Here is a 7,815-nt window from a genome sequence, read left to right as displayed (position 1 = left end):
TAATTTTACAACTATATGTATGTATTTGCAATTAATTTAATAGTATCAAAAGAGTAATTTTCCTCTAGGCACCAGGGTTTTTGTCTGCCAAGGTAGCCAATCTTTTCAAAAGAGAAAATGTGGCCTCAATGAAACCTATTTCTTATTGCTTAATTGTTGTATAAAGTTAATGAAGATCATCATTTTAATTTCTCTGGGATTACTTGTAGGTAAATAAAGCACAGTGCCAACACTCTTTCAAAAATCTTTGTTCATCAGAGAAGTAAATGAATATAGAGGTGTACGAGTTTTTTCTGTTCTGGTATTTGAATCTTTACGTTAGAACTATCAGTCCAAGACCTATTTCTGTTATTAGGGGGTATCCGACTCTAGAAAAAATGCTTAAAGGCATGCCTCTTCATCCCACTAGACAGTTTTCAAACAGGTAATCTGCTTTTTACTAGCCTTATCTCAGCCTTGAATGAGACAAACAGTAATACCTATACTGACAAACAGCAGTGATACTGCACTTACTCTAATCATGATAGTTAAACATCCTTAGACATTGCAATAATATCTGCTTTACACATATATAGAAGCTAAGGACAAATCCAACTTTTAATTTATCTCATTTACTGTATTTCATAAAATTTAGTGCTTATTTGGTCAGTTCACAGATCCTATCAGAACATAAAATCTCTTATACAGCTGCTAATAGCATTTTATAGATGGCATTGGAATGATTCTTCCCAACTACCTGCCAATCATAACAGTCCCAGGGCTTTATAAGCTGTCTCCAGGCAGATCATCTCCCTGGAGAGAAGAATTTGCAGCAAGCAGGAAGCTCTAGCCTCTTCATGTTCACATCATGAACACTCAAGAGGACTCCCGAAGACCTCTGACCTTTTCTCCATGGTTGAGGTTGCCTTAGGGGCCCTTTCCCAGGGAGAAAGAACCAGCATCCTACTTTCCCCTCTCTCCTTCCTCCCTCCCTGGCCAGCCTCACCTGTGATCACCCGGGGTAGGAAGAGACGAAAAGCCCTCCCCGGCTCTGATAACAGGGTAGCCTGACTGTAATTACAGGCTTTTGCTTCCCAGCTATCCAAATGACAGTCACAATCGAGACTGAAACTCCTCAGTCAGATGGAATCAATTACTGGGCAAAATTGGGAGGTTAATTTTCCCCAGAATGAGACACGCCATTTAGCTTTGCCATCTCTTTCACTCCAGCTGGTGGCTTATTGGGTTGCATTGTTCTCTGGCCGTATGAACAAAGTCCCATTCGGAAGGATTTCCAAAAGAGTTGATTTGAAAAGGAAACCCCATCAGCCCCCAAACTCAATATGTGCTGAATAGAAGGACTGTTATTAACCAAGCAGCATGGATGGCTAATCACTAGACTTTACATTTGATGGGCATGGGGTTAATCCAATAAGAAGAAATGGAATCTGTGGGTAGAGTACCATTCCCTCTTGAAGTTCCCCTGGCTCACTGTGGCACAAGCCAGCACTGAGGGAGCCCTCCCTTTTGAAAATGACTATGGAAATAAACTACTTAACCCATTAAAGTAATTTTCTAAGCAGGACAAAGTATCTCTTTAAAAAACAAATAAAACACAACCATTATTCATTTTATCCAAATCAAATGGACTTTTGCGAATGACTTAACAAAAGTGTTAAAATAGTTTCCATTTAGTGGGTGATAATAATAATAACTATTACTATAGTAGTGGCAAATGTATTCAAACTGGACCACATTTTAGGAAATTTTAAATACTGTTTATTTATTAACTCAGTTCCCTCAAAACTGCCCTAAACTGAGGCACTAAGAAGTTGGATAACCTGTTTATGTTTATCTGACTGTTAAGTAACAGAGCCAGAATATGACCCCGGGAGATCTAAATCCAGAGCCTACAATTTAAAATCACTCCACTATGTGAACCTTATCACTTCATTTGTTCCTAAATTCCAAAGGGAAATACTCTCATTACTCTGTAAATGGGGAATTTGAAGCATGAAGATAGTAATTAACTCATTCAAGTATAGGTAGCCCATACATTAATGAAGCTGCTATCCCACACCACATCTGCCAACTCAAAAGCCTGAGCACGTGCATTAGAACTGAGTTTCTACAAATAGTCACTTCCATGAGGTCTTGGGTAGCGGTTAGCCAAAATCAGTGGTAGGGATATTCATTTCTAATATCATTCATGTTCTTCCATTAGTCCTCTTTAGATGTATGACTAAGTCAAACTTGGTGGATTTATGTAATTTCTATAGTAATGTTATATTTTTATATTATATTCTGAATCTTATTTAGCTGTTCCTTACACAACCTGTTTTAAAGAGGTTACTCCATGAAGTAAGTACACACCTCATTAGGAAACAGACTTTGAGAGTTTGAATAACTTATGATTTTTTGAATTAAAGTCCAGTGCCTGCTGGTGGGACTGCAGACTGGTACAACCACTATGGAAAGCAGTATGGAACTTCCTCAGAAAACTAAAAATGGATCTGCCTTTTGACCCTGCAATTCCACTGCTGGGACTCTATCCTAAGAATACTAAAACACCAATTCAAAAGAACCTATGCATCCCAATGTTCATAGCAGCACAATTTACAATAGCTAGATGCTGGAAGCAACCAAGATGCCCATCAGTAAATGAATGGATCAAAAAACTATGGTACATTTACACAATGGAATTCTATGCAGCAGAAAGAAAGAAGGGGCTCCTACCCTTTGCAACAGCGTGGATGGAGCTGGAAAACATTATGCTTAGCGAAACAAGCCAGGCAGTGAAAGACAAATATCATATGATCTCACCTTTAACAGGAACCTAAATAACAAAACAAAGAAACAAGCAAAATATAACCAAAGACACTGAAATAGAGGACAGGCTGATGGTGACCGGAGGGGAGAGAAGAGGGAATTTAAGGGGACAGTGGGAAGGGTTCACAGGAACAAACTTAAAGGACACATGGTCATAAACTAAGGGGAGGGTGGTAATGGGAGGGAAGTGTAGAGGGTGGGAGGGGGGACTGGATTGGGAGTAAAAAGGAGAAAACTGTATTTGAACAATGATTAAAATAAAAAAAAAAGTCCAGTGCCATTTCTGCCACTGTACCCCAACATCCCCACAATATCTGACAGATTTAAAGGCAGGTACTTCATTACCGCCTTTCAGTCTCTGAGTCAGAAATTACCCAGTATCTGCTAATTGTATGCCATTTATCAGAAGTAAAGCTTAGTGGGTTAATTCAATCAGTCAGTAAGCATTTATTGATTTTCTCCTGTACCAGCACGGTGGCATGTAGTAGACCATGACTAAAGTCTCAGAACAGGATGGACAATGTCCCTGTTCTCTTTACATTTTGCTAATAAATACAGCAAGAGTGTTCAAAAATGACTTTTACATTTCTCATACACTCAATAGGTTATGTAATGTTCTGGGAAAAAGAATGGTAAATAAGTTCATATTTTCTTGTTAAAAGTAAAATAACCTAGATTCTCTTTTTTCCTAAATGGCATACCATGCTGATAAAGGCATTTATTATGAATGTGACTAAGGGGAAATTAGTCCAAATTAAAATTGAAAAATAAAGATACCTTTTTTTTTTCATTTTGGGTTATAGAAAGTGGGAGGTGGCATTCTCGCTATAGCAGAACTCCTTATCATTCATTGCCTGTGAGTGCATGTGGGCCTTAGACTATAAAGAAATGTTACTATAATGTTCATTTAAAACCAATTTTAAATAAACAGAGCTTAAAACTCCTAAAGTTAAAAAAGAAAATATATTTTATGTTCTATATCACATATGATAGAGTTCATCAGTATTTGGCTCACCAGTGGAATGTTCTAGATCACAGATTTCATACAGTGAGGCTCACTTCTATTTAGGAGATGTCTGAGGAGACACCATCGTGAATCAGCTAAGAGGACAGAGAACCCTCTGCTCAGTGGACTCTGGAAAACAATGTTTTGTGTAAGCCAAAAGAAACACATGAGGGGGGAACGCCCAAAATGTAATTTATTAATATAAAAAATTGTGTATTTATTCTTACATGTTTAAACTTCAATCACTTTTTAAATACTCTTCATTTGATGCAATACATATATTGAGACATTTTTCCACTTCTGCCGTTTTTTGTTTCACCCCTTCCATATGGGCAAAAGGTTTCCCATTGAGGACTTCTTTTATTCAGGGAAAGAAAAAAATGTTGCTCGGGGCAATATCAGGTGAATAGAGAGGGTGGGACATGAGGGTGATGCTGTTTTTTTGGTCAAAAACTGCTGAACACTCAGCACAGTGAAGGCAGGTGCGGTTGTAAATCACCCATCATGAAATGGGCAAACCCAATGAAAAACTCTTCAAAAATAATTCACTGAAGCTGAACGCAGCCGCTCACAATGCCAGCTGGTCCACTGACACAGATGTGTTCCTAGAGCACGCACCTACGGGGGACGCCTGTACTACGAGGGGCCGCCCTCCAGAAGATAATTCCAGGTTTTTCAGTCTCCCTCCCCTGCCCCGTATAAACACACATACACCTACACACTCTTTGTACCCCATAATTTTTTTTATCAACATAACATGATTTCTGGATTCAAAGGGATAAGATAGTATATGGCTTTAAATCTCTGCTAAGTGGTCTCCACTCCACTTTTTGTTCTTTTCCCTTAAACCTGGCTGTTCTTCTCCTAGACTGTTTCCTTCTTTGCAAAAGGCCATCCCTGATGAGAGCTGGACACAGGCACAGGCTGTGTGAGCCCTGGCCGTGCCCCAGTTACAGCCTCTGTCGTGTAGGTGCAGCAGCAGACCTTGTAAAAGGGGCTTTCTCATTATTATTATTTTGTGGTCAAAAGGTTGCATACACTATTTTTTTTTCTGCTGCTAAAGCTTAGAAAGGGTGGAAAGCAAAATATTTTGATAATTATTCAGGCCATCAGGTTACATAAGAGGTTCCATAGCTTTCTGCATCAAACTTGAGCAGTTAAAACCACAAATTCTGTTTTTGCAACCATAAAACATTCGTGGCCAAAAGAGAGAGAGAGAGACAGAGAAAGAGAGAGAGAATAATAAAATCCATTTTCCATTTGCTTGAAACTTATAAAATTTAATGTGGTGAAAAATGACAGTTTACTCCCCGTAGGAAACTACTCAGAGCCGCGTTTCCCGGGCAATGTGTGGAGGCTTCGGTGTGGAGGCTTCTGCGCACACAGCAGCCCTTCGTGCTGGAGGAGCAGCACGCTCCTGGTGTCACAAGGCTGAACGTCTAAGTGGAGAGGCAAACGAGGCCTCGATCTAACAGGAAAAGCTTTGCATCTCTACCCCAATAATTAGGCTGCATTGATTCAGTCATCACCATTTGATGCCCCCGCTCAGCTGGAGAAATATACGCAGGTAGACATAGGGTCTTCACTGCAGTGCAGTCCTCGCACCGAGACTGAAGACATTTTGCCGTCAGCAATCACTGAATGTGGTTATCAGCATATAAAACATTGAGGGGGATTTTTAGGACGATACGGTGGCAGAAGCTATGACCTCCACAAAATACAGTGCTCACATGAAATTTGTCTTTTTATAATAGCTTCCTAAAAGCAGAATCAAGGCATCCAATTTTAAGTAGCCAACTGGCTTTGATTCCTTTTCTGTCAAGTTAACAGTTGGCCTAAGTGACTTCTAAGACCCATTTTAACCGATATTCTATAGGAATTTTTAAAAGGGATAATTATTGTACTTGCATGTCCAAATCCATGGAGCAATGAATCAAGTAACAACTGAGAACAGGAATTGCTTTGACTATATCTGAATAAAGTTGGATATAATTAGGTGGTTTGCAGAATTTCTGAGTCCACCATTGCTTTAGTCATATCTTTAATGTTTCACTATATCAGTTATCCATTGCCACAATAATGCTGTCTAATAAACCACTCCAAAACTTAGAGGCTTGAAAAAACAAGCATCTGTTATTGTGGCAGGGTCTACAGATCACCTGGGTGGTTCTGCAGATCTGAGTGAGGTTTGGCTGCTCCTGGCTGGGTTTGCTTATGCATCTGCAATCAGCTGGTGGACCAGCTGGGAGATCGCTCGTCTAGAGCGGCCTCGCTTACGTGTCTCATGGGGACTGGAGTAACAGGTCACACAGCCAGATACCTCTCATTGTCTGGGAGAAGAGCACATGCTTGTTCTCATGGCAGGTGGAAAGGGTTCTGAGAGAGAGAAGGGACACAGACAAGGCCACATGCTCAGAACTGGCACATTGTCACTTTCTGCACATTCTACTGGTGAAAGCAAGTTGCAAGACAGGTCCAGGTTTGAGGGGTGGGGAAGTAGAGGTCGTCTCTGGATAAAAGAAGCTGACAAGTCATACTGCAAAGTGTATGGATTTAGGGAGATAGGGAGAATTAGGCACATTTTGGCGATCGATCTGTCTCACTATACTTAGACATTTATGTGGCTGAAAGTGTGGTCTGTATTTTCTGGTGGTAAAAGAAAATGTGTTTCTCTTTGTAGTGTTATGTAATTTTCCATAGGCATTATCTTCCATTGATTTTTTTTTTCCCAATGTGATCCTCCCTACTTAGCTTTATTCAGTATCATATTTGGTCAAACCATAACTGAGAGCTAATTAATCCCAACTTTGTTATTGTAGCATTTACTGTCTACCTAATTTGGGATTAATGATGAGGATGCCGTCATCATAATTAAAGATATATAAATAATAATCTAAAATTGGTCCTAATCTAGTTATTATACAGGAAAGTAGATATGATTTTTGCATAGTCTAGAGTCAAAGTTGAATTCTGGAGATACCATACCAAAAATTTGAAAGGACATACTACTTGCCCCCCTATTCTTTGTACATCATTTAATCTTTTTGAGTCTCAATTACCTTTGCTACAAAAAAAAGTTTATCTATAGTGTTTTCTGTTTTTTCCTTTACATTTTTTAATTAAATTTGTTGGAGTGGCATTGGTTAAGAAGATTATATAGGTTGGGAGTCTATGTGTCTATGACACATCATCTGTACACTGAACTGTGTGCCCACCACCCAGAGTCAGATCTTCTTTCGTCACCATGTATTTGACCCCTTTTACTCTTTACTGTCCACTACTCCCCTTCCCTTTGTACTCACCATACTATTGTCTGTGTCTATGGGTGTTTGTTCATTTGCTCTCTGGGTTTCTACCTGAAAAATCTGAAACCATCTATAGTGTCTCTCTCTCTCTTTTTTTTGTTTTAGATTTAGATTTTATTTATTTATTTTTAAAATGATAAGAACAGATACTACACTTGATCTTAGCCAAAAGGTGGAGAAGTAATCATTTATTTATTTTTAGAGAAAGGGGAAGGGAGGAAGAAAGGGAAGGTGAGAAACATCAGTGTGAGAGAAAAATCAATGTAAGAGAAACATCTATCATCCACCTACCCTACACACCCCACCTGGGGACTGAACCTGCACCCCAGGCATAAGCCCTGACCGGAATTGAACCAGCGACCTTCTGCTCTGCGAGATGATGCCCCGCCAGCTGAGCCACACTGGGCAGGGCTATAGTGTCTTCTAATGTTAAGTTCTGTCACTTTAGGTGGACTCAGTACACCAACATTTTTGGACCCCTGGAACTTACTGAAATTTTAGAATATATATTTTTTAAATATTTTGAGTATTCAAAATATCTAAATAAGAAAAATATCCAAGTTATCTGCTATAGATTGACATCAGCATGGGGCTTTGAAAGAATTTAGATTTAACCAGGGACAAATCTTTAGCTTCATCAGATAAAGATTAATTTCATGCCATAGGGATTTTTTATCAGTAGTTTTCTTTTCCTAT

General features: G+C 39.2%; 1 pseudogene; it reads right to left on the bottom strand.

The window, feature by feature from the left end:
* Positions 1-7,220: 7,220 nt before the first annotated feature.
* Positions 7,221-7,304, bottom strand: LOC123817824 (annotated as a pseudogene).
* Between the last annotated feature and the right edge of the window lie 511 nt (positions 7,305-7,815).

Source organism: Phyllostomus hastatus, unplaced genomic scaffold (assembly GCF_019186645.2).
Source record: "Phyllostomus hastatus isolate PE091 unplaced genomic scaffold, TTU_PhHast_1.1 phas_contig_210, whole genome shotgun sequence".
Taxonomy (NCBI): domain Eukaryota; kingdom Metazoa; phylum Chordata; class Mammalia; order Chiroptera; family Phyllostomidae; genus Phyllostomus; species Phyllostomus hastatus.
The sequence above is the reverse complement of the archived record's forward strand: the minus strand, read 5'-3'. Positions and strand labels throughout refer to the sequence as shown.